This window comes from Apaloderma vittatum, unplaced genomic scaffold (genome assembly GCF_000703405.1).
Source record: "Apaloderma vittatum isolate BGI_N311 unplaced genomic scaffold, ASM70340v1 scaffold2957, whole genome shotgun sequence".
In the NCBI taxonomy this organism is placed as follows: Eukaryota; Metazoa; Chordata; class Aves; order Trogoniformes; family Trogonidae; genus Apaloderma; species Apaloderma vittatum.
Genome location: NW_009725528.1, coordinates 26,465 through 47,097, shown reverse-complemented (window position 1 = coordinate 47,097; position 20,633 = coordinate 26,465).

Sequence of the window (20,633 nt, the reverse complement as noted above, 5' to 3'; positions counted from 1 at the left end):
TTGTTTATTTATCTTTTACTTCCCTTTGAAATCTTGGGCACTGTCAGTTGTGGGTAAGAATTTGGGTGGATCATGGCATTGGTCCTGTCTGGCAATTTTGGAGACAGTTTTTAAGCTACCCTGATTTTTGTGGTTAGTTTTGAACACACCAAATACCTGGACTTTTAAAATCAAACCACTAATTTGGCCAATGAGATTCCAACCCCATTTTTTTTCTTCCCTGAGACCAGAAAACCTAGTTCTTCAAAGAAGAACTTTCAAGAATTATTTCATACTCTGACCTAGGAATACTATCAAAAGGTCTAGGCAAGTATCTGTGTGGATTGCAACCAGAAATGTTCCCATGGTGAGATTTAGTGAAAACCCCAGTTACCAGGGCAGAAGGTTTGATGGGCCTGACTTCAGCCTGCTGGGAGGCGTCTTGCGCGGTTGGGCCTGGCCACTCGGAGAGGATTTGGCTTTAGCTTTGTACAGGACAGTTCAATGAAGTTGCCAGTTTGACCAAACACTTAATTGAATGCTGAAAGCAACAGTTTCTAGTTGGATGGCATGAGATATCTGTGGTCCTACAAGTTAAAAGCTTTTCAGTAAATTCATTTGTTTATCTGACCCAGTAAGATATTTCTATTCCTTTCACTGACGATCTCTTCCCTTGCCTTTCCTTTTGTCCTTGCTGGAGTCCCTCAGGGCAGCAGGGTCTCAATCCCCATCTCTCACCCTGCATCACGATCAGCACTGTGCAGAATTCAGCCTCTTTCTTTGTCTCTCTGTGCTATTTTCCAGCCGTGATATTTTTGTTGCTTTTCTTTCACGTTTTGGGGAGCGCTTTTTTAAGGTCTAACTCTAAGCCCAGCACCCAGTCAAAGCAGCAGGAGGATGCTGTGCATGTCAAGGAGAGCAGAATTGTTGTCCCTTGGTGGGGGGATGGAGGAGAGTGTTAGTGGACTCGCTGCCGCGTGGACTCAGTGGCTGTTGAGCAACTGGAGTCCGGGAATCAGCGGCCAGAGAAGATGAGTGCACGATGCTTATGCAAATCAGCAGGTGCAGCCTCTCAGAGGGGAAAGATTTATGTGCTGCTTGGCCTTGAAGAAATAATTGAACAATGTTTTAACAGACGCAGCACATCTGGGAGCCAAGGATTTTAGAGCTGGATTGGAAGTTGGTAGTGTCTGCATGACTGTGACCTCATGAAAGATAAATCTGAATGAAAAGAAGACTTTCTGAACTAATTATGTAACCTGTAATTTACCTAAAGTTAAAAGACTGTTTGAGTTAAACTTGGGGTGTGGTTTATAGGACAAAAATACTAGAACTAGGTATTCTTTAAAAGCAGTGCATTATATGGCAAAGAACTGTAATTCTGCCCTCAGAAAAGAGGCATCTTCATAAAGCTGATCATTCCTCAGTGGTGAAGACAGCATAAGGAACAAAAAGGTAAAAGCAGTGAGGAAGGGGACAGAGAATGGGGTGCAGTAACTATAAATTAGAATTAAAGTGCAAAAAACTGGAAATGAAAAGGAAAATGCAAAATTATCCTTGGCTGCTATCTTCAGGATGATAAATAATTTAAACATTCAGCTTGAAACAGAAAAAGAATTGTGTAAGGCCTCTTTGAAATGGAAATGGTGCAATTGTTAATAGTGATGAAAATAAGTAGAACCATTTAGTAAGTGCTTCTAATCTGTGTTTGGATGACAGCAGAATAATATGCTAGAATCACAGGAGGATAATGACTTAATTTCTAGATTGTTAGGCCTTCGTAAAAAGGTATTATAAAACACTGATTAGTAGTAAGCATTTTAGAAAGTACATGTTCAGATAACTTTCAGGCAAGAGCCCCAGCAGAGGTCTGAAGAAGATGGGTGATTTGCAGATGGCAGTTTTTAATACTGGGGAAATCCAGGACATTGGATTTTTGTCTGGAGTTTCAATATGTCAAAAAGGACGCTGGACTGGTCAAGCAGAAAAATCATGTGGGGAGTTAAGAGTGAAAAGCTTCTTCCCTGGTCCCTTCTGTCTCTGGGGGCTTAGGGACAAACCTTGGGGAACATGATCCTTTTTTGTACCTGCTGGATTTAAGGTCTCCGATGAATCCTGTGGGACAGAATGACCCTTCAACTCCCTTAGGAATAGGTCATTCAGAGCCATTGAATCAAAACCAAACAAGAAATAGTAAAAGGCACTGAGTCGAAAAAGGCCACGAAGTGCTGCTGGTTTGAGAGGGAAGTGAGCTGGCTGAGATTCAAGCCATCATCCCTCAAAGCAATATCAATTTTGGATTAACTGTCAGTGGGAGGTGGCAGCATGCCGATTATTCTTGGATATTCTGTCCACTACTGAGTTAAGCTCCTGATTGCTTACAAATTAATTTCCTTTGGAAATGTTCTGAATGATGATGCAGATGCTGAAATGGCAGTTCTTCTTCCAACAGGCTAGGGGGGGAGCATGGAGTCTGTACAGCTTTGAGCATCCCTGCTAAGGAAAAGAGGTGCTCGCTGTGGAGCTTTCATCCTTGCTGTGCCACTGTCCATCTGCAGGGCCTGGATGCTCTGTAGAGAATATGCCTGTGGCCTGAGGGAATTTTCCTGCCTTTGCACCCGCTCAGAAAAAGGATTTATAAGATTTACTGTAGGAAGGTTTTTCTGCATGCTGGCTGTGTCTCCATTGGGACACTGACAGGGGCTTGCCTGCTGTGGGCTCAAGGCTTGGATGAGTTGCGAAAGCCTGAACTACTCCTGCGTAACAAATTGGAGCCTAAAAGTCTAAGATGTTGCTCTTCGAAGATACAGGGAAGATAGGCTGGAGTGCCAGTTACCGGCCACTTCATTAGAGCTTCTCGCTGGAAAAGCATGTAGCAGTAAGGAATAGCCTGTTCAAAGGAGCGACATGCCTTTGGGGAGGATAAAAGGCAAGGCTGGGGTGAAGCGTCAAACTGGTTCACATGCTGATTCTGCTATGATTTGTGTGACAAAAGATATTTATTGTCTATATGTCTGCACAGTCCCCCATCTCCCCCTTAGCTGTGTCTCACAGCTTCTTACGTAGCTTCCATTGCAGCTCTGCTGTCTTCAGCTTGAACGGATTCATCACAACAGCAGAGGCAGTGATTCCACTTCTGTTGCCTTGGTAGGAAGGTAACTTGACTTTTTTAAAAACGCTGGAGTGTGTTTCTCTGAATTGCATTTGACATGTATTTTTCAAATGTACTTATGTCTGCAGTATTTCGTAATTTAAGAGTAAGTGATTTCTTCTAGGAAATGCTAGTATCTGTGAATATCGAGGAAGCTGTTGTGTTGCTAGGTTAACTCAGAGGTTAGAGCAGGCAGTTTCTGCACTCTCACACTTTGCAATTTGCACCTGATATTATTCATCACCATTCGTTATGAGTAAGATTCTTCACCTAATCTTTTGTACCTGCTATCAAGCTGGTATCTTCAATGATGATGTGAAAGCAATATTAATTACCAGATGAATAGAAGGAACAAATTAGAAATGCAATTATAAGTGGGATTATTAAAATTTATGGAAGCTTAATTATGCCGTAACGTCTCAATGCAGGCCCACAAAAAAGATCTGCACCATACAAGAAAATGGTTTCCCTGATGCAGATTTACAGAATCACTTCCTAGTATCTGGAGTTTTGAGTGAGTGAGTTTTAGATTGGGCTGTAGAGCCCAGCTCTGCTTTTCCACTGCAGGATGAGGGTGGGGAGGGGAGCTAGCAGGGCCCTTGCGTCTCATCGGTCTTACCTGAGGGTGTATCAAAGGCACAGTGGCTGATGCAAATTATGCTACTGTTTTCTGGTTCCCATATTCTCTTTCTCTCCTCACTTTCTTACTTCCCCTACTCTCACCTCACCTTCTGCCTCCCATGATAGCAAGGAACGGGAAAGGGAATACCTCATCTGTCTCAGTGCAGTGGAGATCACATGTTAACGCAGGAAAAATTTCAAAAAATGAAAATCAGTAGCCTCTATATATGGGAGGTAAATTCAGTCCTAAACCTTCTTTGGCAAAAGCTATTTGGAAGATGTTTTTAGGGCCATACTCAGCCCATGACAGACTGTTCCATCTGCAGAATAGTTGCAGACAGTTGCAGAACAGAAGAGATGGGGAGGTGCAACTGACCTCTTCTATTGCCAAAGCTAGAGAATAAAGCTCCAAAATGTGTTTTAAAAGACCTTCCTCTGACTTAGCTCTGATTCAATGTCTTTACATGTCCTAACTGGCACTGTAAGCCTTTTGGTGCTGCTATTATAAAAATACATGAGAATGAAGCTCCCTTTCATTCCTTGTCAACTACAAGCTTTGAAGCAATGTCCAACTGTTTCTGCTTACAGAATATTTTCTTTGTCTTATTCTTCTAGCAGTTGCTAGATTAGAATGTGGAGAGATTTTCCCAATAGTAATATGAACACTGGTGACAGGGAAAAGATTTTTTTCTTTAAATGTCATTTTTCTCTTCAGCCCTCCAGTAAAGAAAAGGACAAAATGGAGTCTTCTGGTTTACCTTTTAAGACTTATTAACAGTGAATTTGAATGAGCACAGTGCTGCAGGCTCCTGCCCTCTTCCCTTGGCTTGTCATTAGGCGCTGCTGCAGTACGATTGCTGCCTGGTTTATGCATTTTGCAGTTTGTACACTGGATTTGTGTTTCAGTCACGCCTTTCTGTACCTGTTGCTGTTCACAAAAGTCGCTGACAGAGACAGATCAGCATTATTGCAGAGGTACCTCAGACCTGTCGTTTCCTTCATCTGTTAAGAATATGGATCTGAGGACAATCTTATTATACAGTGAATTGCGGACCGTAAGAGCAGTATCTGCTCAGTAATTCCTTGTGTGTGGGCTGCACACTCTGAAGCATTTCATGCAATCCCTGGCCTGGGTCACTGTGAAGCTACATTTAATTTAAACAAGGGTACATTCAGCTGGGTAGAATATGTGTTTGGAGTTTAACCTCATGGTGGTTTCCTCTGGCCTCCATGAGGCCTGATTACCACACATTCCTTTCTTTTAATTTCAGCTCTCTGCAGTTCTAGGAAAAGGTCCTCGATTAAGTACTGAGAAACCAGTCTATTTGCGGGTCTAATTTTGTTGCTTCAATTACATTACTGTATACTAAATATAGGAAGGCACCAAGCAAATCCCAGTTCTGGACTGAACAGGGTGTTCAAGAGCACTGTTCAAATATAAATGGTGTGGGTCAGGCCTCTTTAATTCTAGCTAATGAACCAATTTCTCACAGAGTGTAAATCAGCACATCTACATTGATTTATGGGCAAGTAGCTGGGTCATCACTGATGTGCACAGCTGAAAATGAGCCTAGTGCCCAACTCTTTGCTTCCTGTTTCTAATGGAAGGTAGCAGAGATAAATGGTGTGTCATGCTGGTGGAGTTTGCAAGTCCCAGAGGGACAGCGGAGTGCTTCCATCTCTTAGCTGGTGTCTGAAAACCTAGAAATCAGCAAGTAGAAAATGTTCAACAACCTGTAAAGTGGTCTCGTAGTTTGCTGCTGACTCTGCATTGCTTTCTGTGCTATTCCCTGGATGGGTTTTGTTGTTTTGTTTTATTTTTTTTTATACCTCTGAAATCTGTGAAAGATAACGATAAAGTTTGCTTGTGTTCTAAACAATGTGCATGGCCTTGCCATTTCAGGGAACTTCAAAGCCCTGTGTGACCATGCAGATTTGCGTTTTCCTTCTGTGCCCAGGTGAAAAAGGAGCAAACCAAAACAACAAACAGAAAACCAGAGGGGTTTAGGTGCATGCAACACTTGCAATAGGTTAGAGACTGATGGCTTTGGAGACAGGCGTCTTATCTGCCGAGCAGCTACTGTGTATCTCAGGGAACAGCTTCTCCTGCAAAGCCTCCCTGGCAGCAGGCCATGGCCCTGGCCCAGCGTGAGCAGTTCTTAGTCGGAGCTGCTGCGTGGCCCATTCATTCCCCGGCCCGCTGGCCAAGACGCCTGACAAGGGAGCCAGTTTGCTGGGTGCTTAGTTTGAAGCCTGCCACCACAGATGGCACAGGCTTTCTTTTATTCTTCTGCAGGGCCAGACTTGAGACAGCCTAAAAGTGGATGCGAATTCTCATGCACCTGGGCTGCCGACTGCAAACTTTACAGCAGCAGGATTTCTCCCTCTGTTCGCGGCTCGGTGCTGCCGCCTTGTATTTCAAGGGCAGCTTGCGAGGAACGTGAAACAAATTCTGCCCGATTCCTGTTTTCCTTTTTTGTGTGCCTCGAGGCTATCTTCACATTCCTCACAGCTGGTGGTTGCTGTTTTTCCCTGAATCTCACTCAGAGTACTGTACCTACAAGCCAGATACTTGTCATCTCTAGATGTTTGTTTCCACAGAAGAATAGCAATGAAGTTACTGTCTGCTCCCTTCACAGTCAGCCAGGCTGGGAGAAGTCCAAATATCCAATCATCCCTTGGAATTCATATTGCATGAAGTTAAAGTAGCCAAAAATAGTTTCCATGAGCTGGATGGTTCTATAGCTTTCTGTATTTATCTAGCAGGAAAATGTTAAGAAGTACAGCAGGTCATGCACTATACTGAGCAAAATCACAAGGCATGTGGGAGCTCAGGGAGATGAGCTTATAATTTATTTATTTGATTAACTTAACCTCTCTCTACTGGAGAATTGCCTGCAGTTTTCTTGCATTGCTCTTATGTTTATTTGATAAAAGGAAAAACCAACCCAGCTGTACTGTGAAGATTTAGAGATGCTGAAAGAGGCTTTGGGGGAGGGGAGGAAGGATAGAGGAGTTTGCACAGCTCTGCCAGAGCCTTATTTTTTCCTGCCTTCCAAGAACAGGGCTGTGTTCCATCCCCTGCTGCCCCCTCAGCTGGTGCTGGGAAGAGCAGCTGAGTTTAGCTCACTGTTCCTGGAAGTCACTGAGACACCGAGCATCGAGAAACCAGCAATTTTTGTAGCAGGCTCTGCTTGAATGGAAAAGATGAGCTGATCTTCATCCCTTTTATTCACCAGTCTGGATTAACCCTTACTGCACCGAGAGAGGCTACAGCAACTAGAAACTGTGCTCTTTCAGAAAGGGACAAAGGCTTTCTTCTTTCGTTGGAACCACGTGTCTGGAAGCCACTTGGAAATACAGGGTCACATCAACAGCTTAATATATCCCTGATATAACTTAGATTCCTCCCATTTATGCTAGGACCACCTTCTCTTTTTTCAGCTTGCCCATCAGAATTGAAGCAGGTCCAGACTGACTGCTCTGGTGGCCAAGTCCTCCGTGGGTTCTTCACTCCAGGAAGGAGAGTGCCTTCTGGAGTGCAAAGAACTTCTCAGCCACAGACTGTTCCAGAACTGTCCTGCTTAAAGTGTACCTTGAGAGGGTAATTACAGCATGGTGCTGTGCACTCCTGCACAAAATGTTTAATAATGTGCTTTTAATGCATGCTGTAGGATAAATTCCAGTCAGTAAAATGAAATTACTTGTGTGAGGGTCTGTGTTTGTGTTTTGGATAAAGAGGAGTTGTTTGTAGTTTATAATCTTGTCATTTGGATTCTGTTTCTTGCTGCATAATTGGGGCCAAGCACTGTTTTCTGGTGCCTCAGTTTCCCCTGTGTAGCATGAGATGTACTGATACTGTGGTTTGGCTGAGGGCTGTGAAGGTTTATTAATGCCTATGGGGTCCCCAGGCAGTGAGATCTCTGAACACACAAACTATTACTGGATCACAGAAAATGCACTGGCTCATTCGTTTCTTTCTTCAGGCTGACTCAAATCTTGTTATTCCACAGCTGTGACTGTCATAGCTATAGCCCCAGTGCCAAATTTATCTGAGTCTGATGGCTGTGATTAATCTGATGAGATCCAGAAAACAGCTTAAGGTGACCAGCACATAGCAGATGTAGGCATTTCTAGGGCGACTTCTGTGACGCAATTAGTTGAAAACGCGTAGTCCAAACATTGTTGTCCTTCAATGTTTTCGCTTTGCTTTATTTAAGGGAGAAAGAAAATCCCTTATTTTCCCTTCGTGCTTAAAAAGGGCTTAGACTTCTGACTTGACACAGGTCATCAGGTTGATTTTGGTCGGCCTGAGGGCTTTACTTTCTCAGCTGAGCTCTGATGAGGGCTAGCCCCTCGTTTCCGCTCCTCAGTGCATTAATCCAGGAAAGAAAACAAACTCACTGTGGACACCAGTGTAGGCGTCTGTCAAAGTACACACAAAGGAGAGAATGAGAAGGGATTGAGGTAACCTGGGACCTCAAATTGACTCTTTCTAAGCTGGCACTGGTAGCTGCATGTAATGAAATGACTTTTTGACATGATTTTTTGTGCTTGTGCAGAATTCATGGAAATGACCAATTTTTTCCTGGCATGGGAGGTGATGGAAGAAGGACTGAAGTGTACGAGTCTCTGCTTTGCCCCATCCTGTCCTTTAAAGGAATTTACTGCTGTTTAAGTTTCAGGCTTTGTAGTCAGCAACCTGTAGTATTGCAAAGCAGAGAGGAGGCTGTGGTGTGCAAATCCTGCCTGAGAGTATGGCCTCTTGGGAGGAAAGTGAGTGAACAACTCTATCTCCTGCCTTTCCCTGCCACCGCCGGTGGTTTGGTTAGTTGCCTGGATAAACGGTGATGGGAAGGCTCTTCTACTCGAGCATCTCTCCTGCGGAAGCACCGTGGCGCGGCGCTGGAGGCTGCCCACCACCTCTGGTGTCTGCAGAGGTGCTGAAGGTGCTGTTGCTGGCAGTTCCCTGCACGTGTTGCTCAGCCCTTCTGTTGTGTGTGGTCTCATTTTGGTTTGTGGAGGTTCTTGCTACAGCGTGGGAAGTTGCCAGGGCTGTGATGTTCATGCTGCTGCTGAGCCTGTAAAAGTTTCTTTGTTCGACTGCCTCAGTTCTTGGAATTGATCTAGGCCAGGCAGCATTTCGAAAAACAGTAACTAGAAAAATAAACTCTTCCACCTGATACTTTCCTATTAACACAGGTTCAAAAGCAAAAACAGAGCTGCTGCAAAAGAGTGCTGGCATCCTGTGCGGTGATGGGGTGTCAGCAACCGAGTCAGGCTCAGAAAACATAATTTAAATAAAAATCCTTGAGTACCTGACATAGCTTCATCCCTGTACTGGGCCCATAAGGTACGGGAATGTTTGTAGGGAGCAGAATAATGAGCACAGGCTCTTAAACATGATACCAATATTTTCGATCCTTGCACTGTGCCCTTACAGATACCACCTACAGGAACAAAATATAGTTGTCCAATTTCTGAGTAACAGACTGATCACAGTGAAATAGGGAATTACAGTGTAGGAATTCACTGAACCTGTGATGACAGTCACGAATTTCCAACAAATTGTTTTTTCAGCAGCCTTAGATTTTTATGGCTGAGGAATAAGAATTTCCTTTGATTTGGGCTTTATGATAAAAATGTTACTTTTCTGTTAGGAGAAGTTGTAGGGTTGGTTGCCTGCTCCCCTGCGTGTAATTCCTGTACACAAATCTTCTTCCCAAGCTCACTAGCCCTGGGATGTTAGGTCATATGAGGTATGATACTTGTCCTAGAAATACCAGACTTGAAACTTAAAGTACTCATTATTATTTCCATTACAGAACCATTCAACATTTTGCAATCTGGGATGCATTTAACGTTACAGGCATATGCTGTCTAGCAGGCCACGCCCAGGAAGCTTACATTCGATACCAGCGAGGCAAAAAAAAGGGAGAAAAGGGAACCAGAGCCCGACAATGCACAGTGGTTTGTCTCAGGATAGCTGGCAGGTGAGGACAGAAATGGAAATGTCAGCATCTTTGCTGCCCTTCAGCAACCCTTGAGGGTAAAAGTCTCTGAAACTGATGGTTTGATCACTTCTGGCTCCCAATTCAAACATAAATAGAATAACAGATTTGCAGTTGAAAGACTATATGGTATTTTTTAGTGCCATATTGTGCATGGTTAGGACTCTGAAACAATACTTGAAATACAGTTTAGATCTTATTCAAATGGACAAAGCATCTGTACAGCTGCAGCCCGAGGGTGTCCCTGCGTGTTGGAGCTTGAAGCTCTCCTGGGATGCACACAACAGTCCCTTCTGAAAATGATACTTTTTGAGAATGAATTTTCTGTATAAGTAGGCCTGGGTTTCCCTGACTTATGCTGTGTTCATGACTGCTCAGTGGATTTTGATACTGGTGAGCTGGGTTGGGTCAGAAGCCTTCTCTGACCCCAGCAAGGTCTTGTGAAAGCCCACGCGCGGCAGCAGCCTGTGCTCAGGTGTGCCTGTGTGCCAGCTGTGTCTGCACTGGGACAGCGAGTGCTTCCTTCTCTCTTCATTCATCTTCAATAGTTTGTCTGCAAAAGCAATTTTGTAGGCATGGTTTTGTCTCCGGAGAGCAGAGGGTTGGAAGTTCAGCTGGCATCAAGCTCCCTGAGGTGCCTGCTAGCTTTACTTGTACAACAGACATTTCCAGAAGCCTACTCATGTCTCGAGACCCTTTTGCACCAGGTCCTGTACTGACATAGAGAAGGACTGAGCTTGTGAATGCTAACGCTGCTCATGCCTGTGTTCCTGGTGGGGAAACAAGGACAATGTGTACAGCTGAAAAAGGGTGATTTGTGTCTCTTATTCCATCCCTCTGCTTTAGGGCCCTGATTGAGCCATCAAAATGGATGGCAGCCTCTTTCCTTCAGGGTAACGTTTCTTTGCTCTTTCACTCTCAGGGGCATTTTATTTTCACTATACCTCTCTCATCACTCCCTATGATCTTTTCTCCATCCTCTATGCCCTCCTTGCTTGGCCTGCACTCTTGGCTTCTTTTCTGCCTGTATTTCATGTACCTCTCTCCTCGACTGTCCCCTCACCAGTCCTGACCACACAGACTGTCTCTTCCCCTCCTATTGCCACCACATTTGTCCTTCTCTTCTTTCTCAAATTCTCTCTTTCTTAAATCCTCCCCTTTGCTTTATAGAGGGTTCATCTGTGGCTTTCAAGTACTTACATCCCTACGCTCTCTGTCTGTGAAAGAGCAGATAGACTAAACAAGAAGTTTGCCAGGTCTTTGCTGTGCTCTTGATAAATTCAGTGCTTCTGTAGCTCCTCGTTCTGACACCACAGGCAGGGAGCCCAGCATCCCCCCTCCCACGCAATGAGCTCACAGGGAGCTGTCGTAGTTTATTCTAAGAAATCAACTAATGTACAGTACTCAGCAGAGGCACCCCTCCCCTGGGAGGATCAGCAGAATTAAGATGTGCAGCAAGTTATCTTGGGGATTACACAATCTTATCACCTCCTCCAGGGCGCAGGGGAGCACTGTGTGCTCTGAGTCACACTTCCCCCAACAACAGGGGACAGGTTTCCTGACTCACTTCCTCCCAGGACTTCTGTTTCCTTAGGTCTCTGCAGCCACATCACAAGAAGAAAAGCAACATGACAGAGATAGGAAAGTCAAGGCAACCATGGCCTCCAAGCCTGCCCCGTGCTGCTTCTCTGTTTTGCCTTTGGGTGGGAAGCCAGTGCTGCTCGGCAGGCAGTGCACAGAAGAGCCACTCGCTGCTCAGTGCTGAGGAGGTGGTAAGGGTTTTATTTGGCCTGCTGACACACCTAGGACCTAGCTGAATGTTCTCAAGTTATATGGCTGGTTTGTATTTTTAACTCGGAAACACCCCGTCATATATCTACAAATTAAATGCACACAAGTGGTTGCCCTTATGTGATAGGCAGCTTGTTCCTCCATCATCCGAGTCTGGAATGGAGAGAAGAGGTAGCAGTTGGGAGTGGGCAGAGAAACCCTGGGAGCCACTGGTTGCTGAAAGCAGATCTTCTAGGCAATGGCTTGACTCACTGCCAGCGCTGGACTAAACTACCTCTAGCATCAGGGGGATGCTGTGGCAGTTCTTAACTCTCTGTATATTTACTGGGTTGTTTCCAAAGCATCTGAATTAGTAATTCTCTCTTGTGATGAGATAGTGTATGATTTTCTTTTTTATTCCCAAAAAGAGAAAAGATTTTCAGCCCTTGCAGTGACAGGGAGAGCCTGGAAAACATGACTCTCCAAAAGGTCAACAGTTTGAAGGCCAATAACCAGCCACATGCAATCACTCAACCCTGACACCCCTACTACTAACATTTTTGTCTATTGATTTCTTGAGACCTGAATCCCGGGGTCAAAGCGCTTGGAATAAGCTTCATGCTGCTTGCTCACCTACTTCGGTGGAGTGGGAGGAGGGTACTGAGCTACTGGAATAGCAGTCTCTTCAATACCTGGAGATAATCTTTCTGTCTGCATCGCAGCCTGGTTTTAGAGCACGCCGTGTAACATAAATGGAGTTCAAGTTGCTAGTCATCCCTAGGGCTCAATTTTTTCAAGTCCTTATGTTAGAGAAAGGATCTGTATGAGGTCTAAAATGTCCTGCTTATCTCCACAGTGACCTGACTGGCACTGTGCATTTCCAGGACACATTGATAGAAAGTCAGAGCCCGGTCTGGTGTCGCACTCCCATGCAGAGCTCTAGATCAGACTGTAGCAGCTGGTGGACTTCCTGACATCTGCCCCTGATACCTCTCACCTGTGCTTTGAAGTTGGTGATATAAAGTCATGCTATTGACCTGCCAGCTCGTATCTCCCTGCTGTTAAAGAACAAGTGAAAATGAACAGGCTTTTCCGTTTTGTTGAGTATGACTTCTCTGAAAACACTAGAAGGAGTTTAAAAGAGAGTTAATGTGACAACCTGGTTTGCAGTTTTATTTGTGTGCTTGGAGTTTGACTGAAAGACATGAGAGGTGTACGAGACTCCACTTGGGACTCCTTCCTCCTACCCAGATTGTGTGTTGTTGAATGAAGATCTACTCACGCTAGTTAATGAATAAGTTGTCCCACGGAACTGCACGTGGCTTAGTTCTTTGAGAAGGTGGGGTTTCTGTACAGGCCAGTTAGACAGCATGGGATGACCAAGCTCCATTGAGATGCAGGCAACTTGCATTTTGCCTCACAAAAAAACCATTTTACGAGGGGAAAAACACGCTGCTCGTCTTGTTAGTTACTAATAGCCTAGGACTCCATCCCAGCAGTGATGGCCCTGTGCCTTATCCAGGAGATAATAGTCATATTTTTCCACTCAGTTACAGGTATACAAATCCAGCAACAATACTTGTGCAGCAATCACAAAGTGAAATACAAGTTTGAGAGTCTTACAGGAAGGAAAGGTAACAATGGTTCCCCAGCTTTAAGCTTCCCCAAGGGGAAAAAAGGAGAGCTTGCAGCACACCGATGTTTAGAGAACAGGAGTAGAGCATTGGCCTCTGCCATGGGCAGATGAGAAGGGTTTCAGAGTCTCAGCAGCAGGGGAGTGGGAGGGCCCTGTCATAGCATATCCCAGCCAGCATCAGGTTTATTGCTGTCGAAAGGAGGGATTACAAATGTGGTCAGATCTTAACTCTGAGCATATGAGAAGACTGACATCTCCCCGCGAGAATAAGTAGCAGCTGATTACTGTGCCCATTTTTGTGTGTATTATGTGACTGGTTTTCCATTTGTTTTGTCCCCTGTTTATTGACCTGCAGTTTGTAGCCTTTAAACAAAAAGCCTATAGGATGTAAGAGTGTTGAATTTATATTAGGAGTGGTGTAATCTTACTGTGACTGCCATAACTGTATCTTAACGGACCTCTCCAGCAGGAGAAGCCTGACCTAACACATCTAGTTCTATCACTGCCCCCTCTTCCCCTGTACTCCCACAGGGTGGCTTGTGTTTTCAGGCAGGCAGGCAGGTGGGTGTGAAGGACAAGGAATGGCTTGTATGTGCCCAAGTCATTGTGACTAGCAGAGGAGAGGCTTCTCTGCTGACTTTGGAAAACAACCAGTTTGGCTCTAGCTGTCCCAAGTTCAGAGAGGTGGAACAATGTCATAATAGCACTTGGTCTCCTCCTGCCTTCCCCCTCTGATATCCCTGAGTAGTAGCCTAGAACACTGGGAGTTTATCCCCTGTCTCTAAGGATTTTCTCGTAATATATCTGATAGTTAAAGAAGTAGTTTTACAGTCTTGTCTTAAGCTTATGGAAAGAGTCCTTGTTTGGCAGCTCTTGCAATCTAAATAATGCAAGATAAACCGCAACAGATAAAACACAGGGCATGCACTGAAGGACAATTTAGATATAAAACAATTTAGATGTACTGAACTACATTTTAATTTTTTTTCCTCTGGAAAGATTAAAATCAGTAACATGGGGAGAGGATGTTCCTTGGAGGCTTGTGTTGAATTTGCAGATTTGGTCAGAACAGACCCCTTTGCCCAGCTGCTTCTGTGCCTCATTCTGCTAGACCTGCAAAAGGGGAAAGTCTGAGCAGCAAACAAAAGGCAGCTTTGACGTCAAGACCTGGGACCGTTGCCCTGACGCTGGGAGGTGGAGTGCAGAAAAGAATCTGCAGCTCTGGACTGGAGTGCACTTTGGCAGAGGGACAGCTACTACCCCCTCTTTCCAGGAATAATATTGTTTATTTCTATCTCACTCTCTTTGGCTAAAGTTACCCTAGTCAGGTTTCATTTCACCTGTCTCTACCATCAAGTCATCGGAGCCCAGGAAAAATCTCATCTGCAGACTCGCTGTTGTCTATACCCTCTTTCCCGAAGAGCTACGCAGCATATTTTGTTTTGTTCCATTGCTTTGATGAGCTGATGACCGCAGCTTTCTCCTACTGAAGCTTCTGCTGGTACAATTCAATAAACTCGTACATCTGCAGTTTGCTATGTTTGTACGTGGCTGCACACGTATGTGTAGATGCTCAAGTATTGTTCCTGCCTGAGGAGCAAGTCCCTGATCTCTGTGGTGGTGTGTATGTGCATAGAATTCTCTGTGTTAACAGCAGCGGATACTTCTGGTTTGCGCAACTGGCTCTGTCCTGTGGACAGAGAAGTTCTGGGAAGTTTCAAAATGTTGCAATGCAATGCGGTAACGACCTGAAGTTCGGTGGATTTCTTACATGGTTTTGATAGGCTCTGGGTTTGTTAAAAAAGACACTATTTTTACATCAGTTTCAGGTTGCCAGCCTTTTCTGGGCAGACCTTTCGAACTGTTAAGTCATGGACCAAGCCTTTAGTAAACTGTCCCGTATTTTCTATTTTATTCATCCTTCCTAGCTCTGCAGTTCAGGTCAGTGCATATTTGCCTCTTGTGCGCTTAGGATCACTGTGCGGCCTTTGAAAGTTTAGAAGCTGAATCCCTGGACAGGTTGGCAGAGGCACTCTCAGGTGTAGCTGCGTTTAGCTGTGTATGATCCAGAAGGAGACAAAGGGAAATTTTATGACCAGCTTTGGAAAGCTTCACTCAGTGAATCAAATGCAAATTTGTCTCAGAGTCCTATGAGCAGTGATCCCTGATTGCTTGTTCTTCAGGTTGGCTGCAGGGAACAACCTGTAAATAAACATTCCCAAGTGTGCACAAGGCAATACTGCTACTCAGGCTGTTACAGTAACAGACCCTTTCCCTGATATTTTCATTATTTAAGATCATGAAAGTGTGTTGCTACTCTTTTTATGTGGGCATGTGATATGAATGAGAGGTATTGGAAATGGGTCTATGAGATACTACTCACATAAAAGTATATAGCCCTTTTCAGTTTTGAGATTTTTGAGCTAAATTCACCCCTTTAAAATATGCAAGTTCATTTTTTCCATTCATGGTCAGTTCCTCAAGATTGTCTCTGGTGAGGTCTGAGTTGCTGTGCTATGTTGGTGGTCATTTGCTTTCTCCTCTCACCTTAAATTCAAGTGTTAAAGTCATGGAGATTATTTATGTAAAAGAAAAAGTTTAAACTGAGTGTTCAGCAGCTCTTCAAGTAGGAAGGTTTAAAATGGGCTATTTTTTCCTTCTAGTTCCTAGCATAAGCCTGTTGCTCTCATCTTACCACATGCACTTGAGGATCTGTAAGCTTTCAAGCTTGATTCAGAGCTGTCTCCACTTCTCTCTCTACTTCCCTATTCTGAATTCCTCACTGTGTATGTGTTGTAAGAGTTTCTTTGTGTGTCATTCTACATAGAAACTAGATCCTAAGAAACAGTAAAAAAAAAGCTTCTTTTTAAAAAATGAGTTTCCTCTTACAATTTCTTGCCCCTGCTGTATGATCGGGTGGTTGGCAGATGAATGATTCTGCTCTTGTCTTGTCTGATTTCTTGGAAGAGCCTGGCTGCTGCCTGAAGTGACCGCAGGAAGGAGGATGGGAGGGACTGCCTTGCAAAAAAAAAAGCCGGTGACAGATGAGTTTTTATGTAGGAGAAAGAGTTCTTGGATCTAGATTAATTTCCCCAGCCTTCCTAGGAAAGGGAGGAGAATGAATGCATCTTTCCAACAGTGCACTGTTCCAGCTGCCCTTCCGGATAGGCACTAGCTCAGTGTTTCCATATTGAATAAAAGAGATGCTCCCATCTGGACCTAAAGGATCTTAACTCTTTAGACGATACCGTGGTTTCTCAGTGTTTTCCACTGCATTTTAATTAGAGCTTATATTATGTTATTACTTAGAGCCTTTGTTCTCTCTTCAGGCTACGCTGTGAGTAGGTGCCACCCAGATGTTTCGACAGTGGAGGAAGGAAAGGTGGGGCACGCTTGAAGACACAGGAGAGGGCTTGAAAGATGAGCGCACTGGCTGAGTGCTTCTGATAAACTGATTGGCAGTGAAGTAATTAGCACTGGCACGCTGCCATCAGCGAGTATTGATGCAGTTTGCTTGGATCAGACTTTCAAGGAGTTTTGCCCAAGTCCTGGTCCTAGCAACCTCCACTGCTGCTTGTCACAGTAAACATGTGATAAATCATATGGCTGCCCAGCTGTGATAGCTGTGGCTGGGGAATGAAAACAGGAAAGTGGAGAATTTCTGAGTATCGATACAGGCAAATCCTGGCAATCAAACCCTTGTCCGGAAACCAGCTCTGTGGGAGACGGCTTTGCATTTTATGCTAGCTGGGCAGAAATACTTGCTGGTGATGTGTATAGAATTAAGCCCTGAGAAGTGAGCCTGTGACATGAGTGGTGTGCTAGAAAAATGCAGCGGTTACCTTAGCTATGCCTGAAGAAGTTAATTGAGAAATGGGCTACGTCTGGACTGATTTTCAGTTGGTTTAGGGCTCAGACTCTCAGAATAAATAGGGAGGGGCATGGAGAACAGCAAAAAAAAATAAAAAAGAAATAATAAATCAAGGGGAAAGAAAGCAGCAGAAGAGTGTGAATTGGTGTTATGTTTGCATTCAGTTCTATATTTTATCGAATTTCTATCACACCAGCTGATGTCAGGCTGTGCTTTACACTGTGTGTAAATGCACAGGAACTGTTTTGAAAACTGCCGGGTGTTTATGTTCATGACCTCAAAAAATATTCACAGCATTCTATATCTTTGGGCAAGTCAGAGGGCTGACTGAGATGCAGTCAGCTCCATCCTCTGTGCCGAGAGCAAATTCTTCACTGGCCCATCAGGAATTCAGGAGGTAGTTCCTAAACCCTATTGCAGACCTGCTCTTCTTTTCTTACACCTCCATCACATGGGATATAGTGTAAGAGGCAGGTGTCTGCTGCTGTAGCAATAGTGAGCACGTTTAAATCACCATCTTGAGGCTTAGGTATTATTTATCATTTGTGCAGTTGGCTGCAGGCACAGTATGTCCAGAATGAAGAAGTAAGGAAGGAAAATCTCATTCAGCTGTTGAGCCGCTCTCTGAGAAAAGGTGGAAGCTCTGCGATCCTGTCATAGGCAAGACAAAGTGGTGACACAGTTAAAGTCGTGGAAAAGCAATTAAGGATGACCATTTCTGAGGCTTGAGTATGGCTCTGTGTGCAAATGGGCAGCAGTGATGGTACGCTCTGTATTAAGGAAGGGTTATGCACTGTGCAGTTTTGCATTGCCTGGAGAGGAGAACTGCATCTGTTTTGCTTTTCTTATGTTTTGCTGCTGGGATTCAAAACCTCACTGTTTAGCTAGTTGAACTGGAATGAAGAGTAAGGATGAAAAAATAGCTGTTTTTTGAAATAGAAAGAAAACGTAGTTTTCTTGGAGTGCTTCCTGCATCTTTATTCTCTCATATCAATAAAATCACCTAACGTGCTTTGCCTGAGTGAGAGTTAATTTAGCTGTATTGTCTATAACTTAAAAGCAATTTAAGTTACAGCAACTGTAACTTAAATAGCAAATTTAAGACATTTTCTGTGTATTATATGCTTGTGACAGATATTACATTTTTATATTTTTTATATAGCATACATTAATATTTAATAGGTAGGATTCTACTAGGCTTATTGTAATCTAGCTGAGGAGGTGCAGTTGCCACCTTCTGCAAAGAGTTGTCTTTAAAGCTGTTGTGCAGCTCATGTGATGCTGTTCTGCCATTCAGAAAGGGATTTTTACTTACATAATGTTGGTGCAGTCAGAAAGGTTAGTAATGTGGTTAACCTCTTCGTGTGTCCACCGTATGGGGAGAGTTTAGAATCTGTTGTATTGTAGTCTGTTTTACAGATTATTACTCAAGGAAGCTGCTTGAAATTTAACAGGAGGAGCTAAATTAGGAAGGAGTGAATAAAACTCAGTATGTAGGTGGAAGAAGGAAGAGCATCACCTGTCAAGCCCCCACCCAAGGCACTCAAAGACTCAGGGAAACTGCAACTCATCACTTAGGGTACTGGTTGTCAACACTTTCAACATGAGTAATTCAAAACTTCCCATCAGAAAGCCTTCCTGACAGTAGGCTTCCTCTAATTTGTCATATTTCATGGATGTCAGCAGTCATCCATGGAAACCCCCAAGTTCTGAGGACTGCAGCTTGAAAACCACTGGTGTAAGACAGCTTGATGATGCCTCTGGTGACATTGTGTGTGTTTTATTATGTCTTTTCTTCTTCCTTTTCTGTGTGAGAAAGGGACTTGGGTCTGCAGAAAGCTGGACTCTGCATTCCCATGTGGTCACTGTAGTTATTATGCTGCTTGGGTCAAAGCCAGTGCAGGTTTGTCCTGAGACAGTGTTGGTGGGTCTTCAACACGAGCTCATGTTCTTACCTGCCCAGCATGTTCTGACCTTTAGAGGTGTCTTAGGACTGTGGATTTTTGCCAGTCGTTCTCTGCTTGGGTAGGAAGGGATGGTTTTCTTTGCAGTTGTTCCTTTTGGGAAAGTGGGAGACCAAGATGTGCACTAGCATCAGGCTTCCAATCCTTTTGATTTCTGGCTGTTTCTGTGACCACTGCAAACAGAAAAAGCACTGTCACCAAATAGACCACGGATGTGGAGAGTAGGACAGATGACCTTTTGGGTAGTGTTCTCACTTGATGGCCTGTTTTTACAGAGCACAGCACAGGGTGTGTAAATATGTGAAGTTCCAGCTGTTGAGTTTTCCAGATAAAGTAAGCTGAGGAGCCATGCCAGAGGGGTTTTTGCGTCCTATGGAAAAGGCACAACTTGCTTACTGCAGCTTCTGCCCACCTATTTAAAGCAGTACATGAGCACAGGAGCCGCAAAATGTGATCTGTTATAACAGTACTTATTGCTAGAACTATTCTGCACAGACCAGAGTGAATAACTCCTTGGATGCACCCGACTTGTCCAGGATTGGTGGCTCTAGAGGATCGGCAATGTGTTCTGGGAACATTGTAAAGTCTAGATCTTGATATTTTCTTCTCTTTCCTCTTGTGTGTAATAAATAATTTTTAAAATAGTGCCGAGGAGGATGTGGAATGAGACCAAAAGCCTTCACTCTTCCAAAAGCCTCCCCCTAACATATGTAAACAGCAGTAAATATTTTTTATTGCAACTGTCACACTTGGTTTAAGATTGTGGAGGTGAAAGTCCGTAGTAAACTTTCTGTGCTACCCAAATATGCTTCTTTGACCTTATGAAAACCAAATAAACACACAGTATTGTGGCCTTGGGAACAGGCCAGGAAAAACTCTGTAAATGGAGCAATACCATCACCTTTCATTGCAGTGCAGATGATGGAAGGAAAAATGCATGCTGTCAGACCAGGGAAACCCCATTTATTTTATTTACTTTCAGCTCCTAGTTTTCATGTGTCATCTTCTGGGGTTTTCTGGTGGTTGTTTTCCAGCCAGGTGCTTGGAGAGCTTCCTTCTGAAAACCTCGAGTCTGTCTATAGCTAAATGCTGTGCTGGGGAGAAGCCAGACTGTGGGCCAAATTCTTTCTTCGTCACTTGGCACAGTTTTCTTGAAGCAAGAGAAAGTGCATGTGATTAGCTCGGAGAAGGATTTGGTCCCAGACGTGTCTGGCTCACACTATAGTCATCTATTCCCTGGAAGTAAATGTTACAGCTAGGTGTGCAATAGGCTCTACACACGGCAGCTTAGAGCAGAGTTGGGAGCCAAGGTGGCTCCATGTGAATGCTTGAGAAAACCATGATGTAGAATTGCTATTATATCAAATGAGTTCATTGTCAGAAGCATGATGACACCAGTGTGCCGTCTTTGTTACACAGACACCATATGGGGAGCTGGTAGTGAAGATCCGCCCCGGCTTAGACTGCCTGTGTTAGGCTTAGCCTGGTTTATACCTCGCTGTTGTGTGGCAAATTTCCTTCTTACTGATGTTTGTTATTGCTGGTGTTTCCTGGTATAATGTGTGCTAGCACTTGGAAGGGAGTTTTGGTGTGATACGTAGGCATGGCTGCTGCCTCTTGCAGAGTCATT